Source organism: Lupinus angustifolius, chromosome LG19 (assembly GCF_001865875.1).
Source record: "Lupinus angustifolius cultivar Tanjil chromosome LG19, LupAngTanjil_v1.0, whole genome shotgun sequence".
NCBI classification, from domain to species: domain Eukaryota; kingdom Viridiplantae; phylum Streptophyta; class Magnoliopsida; order Fabales; family Fabaceae; genus Lupinus; species Lupinus angustifolius.
The window spans coordinates 6,263,362-6,265,556 of NC_032027.1; positions in this window are offsets into that span (position 1 = coordinate 6,263,362).

A 2,195-nucleotide genomic window follows, 5' to 3' on the forward strand; every position below is an offset into this window, starting at 1 on the left:
GCATTGGGTCTAGCAGCTAGCCTAGACTTAGAAGTTGAACAACTTGATGTCAAAACAACTTTCTTACATGGAGACATCAAAGAAGAAATCTATATGGAGCAACCAGAAGGTTATGAAAAATCAGGCAAGGAACACTTAGTGTGTCATCTAAATAAGAGTTTATATTGTCTGAAACAAGCCATGAGACAGTGGTACAAGAAGTTTAAATCCTTCATGACCAAATACAGTTTCAAGAAGATAACTGGTGATCATTGTGTATTCATTAAAAGGTATGAAGATGAAAACTTTATTATCCTCCTCTTATATGTTGATGATATGTTAATCATTAGGTGTGACAAGACCACGATTGTTGGTTTGAAGAATGCTTTAAGCAAGTCTTTTGCTATGAAAGACTTGGGTCCTGCAAAGCATATCGTTGGAATAAGGATAATCAGATATCGTTCCAAGAAGTTGTTATGGCTATCACAGGAGAAGTATGTTGAGAAAGTTCTCAAGAGATTCAACATGGATATGGCAAAGCCTGTTAGTGTTCCACTTGTTGGACATTTCAAGTTAACAACAATGCAATGTCCAACTAGTGATGAAGAAATGAAAGAAATGAGCAGAATGCCTTATTCCTCTGTGATAGGAAGCCTAATGTATGCTATAATTTGTACAAGACCAGATATTGCCCACGCAGTTGGAGTTGTGAGTTGGTTTTTATCCAATCCCGACAAAGAGCATGGGTATGCAATAAAGTGGATATTGAGATATATGAGGAGAACTACCAAAATATGTTTATGCTTTGGTAATGAAGATCCTATGTTAGTTGGATACACAGATGCTGACATGGCTGGAGATGTAGATTCCAAAAAAATCCAAATTAGCTTATCTAACTACTTTTGTAGGGGGGGCTGTATCTTGGCAATCCAAGTTACAAAGATGTGTTACATTATCAACAACTGAAGCAGAATATATTGCAGCATCTAAAGCTGAGGCAAGGAGATAAAATATATGAAAAATATCTTGCTTGAGTTGGGCCATGTTCAAGATAGATATGTTTTGCATTGTGATAACCAAAGTGCAATTCACCTAGCTAAGAATCCTACGTTTCATTCTCGGACAAAGCACATTGATTATCATTATCATTGGATATGAAATGCTTTGGAGGATGGTGAGTTGCAGCTAGAGAAAATTCATACAGATGATAACTGGTTCGACATGATGATCAAGACAGTTTCACTCAAGAAGCTAACAGACTATTGCAGAGGTGCAGGATTGGTGATACCCATCAATTAATTCAAGAAGGGGGAGATTTGTTGGGAATTCTTCCTAATTGATGTGGAAGCAAGACCAATGAATCTTGGTAGATGAACCATTGAATAATTCAATGATGGCTAGTCCAAGGTCTTGGAATTACTCCTCGAGTCTTGAGATTATGAAGTCTAGCTTAGAAAGTTGGAGTAGCACTTTTCAAAGTGTCTTGAAAAGTATGACACCATTTAATCATCCACTATGTCTTTATGATGGAGCATTCATCCCCTTCACTATATATATAAGGGGCTTGTGAGGAAGAGAGACAACAAGCAAGTGAGAAAAACAACATAGAGAGAAAGTGAGAGAGTTTATATCCACATAATGTGATATTTGTATTCCTAGTGAGATACTAGAGAGTTTGTATTTCCATACTTTTTGGGTGAGATTGAGTGTTATCCTATTTGTAAGAGATAGTCAAATATTGTAATCCTACTTTCTATTGTGGAGATATTTTCTGGACTAGGTCCCGTGGTTGTTTCCTTCTCACTTTGAGGAGGTTTTTTCACGTTAAAATTATTGGTGTTATTCTTCTACCATTCTCTATTTTCTTTATCCACTTGCCACTTTCGCAAGTGCCCATTTTGCATCACACAGAGAAGGGAAATAGGTTTTGAATTTCCCAACACCCATACCTTGGTAAAAATAGAACTCCCTAATGGTTTGAGGCTCCTCGGTCATAGTGTGGTCCAACAGAAACACAACGAGAAAAATGCAAATTTAGTGTTTAATAGTTTGACATACATCGGTGCTAACATAAGAGAGAAGAGTGAGCTTTGGAAGATGAGTGTCTCTGAGTAGTTGGAAAAGATTAATGGGGGGAAGTTCTGTTTTGGGAATATTATAGAATGGTTGGGGTTCCAATTTTAAGTTTTATGTGCAAAAAATATCCCCATTTGGTA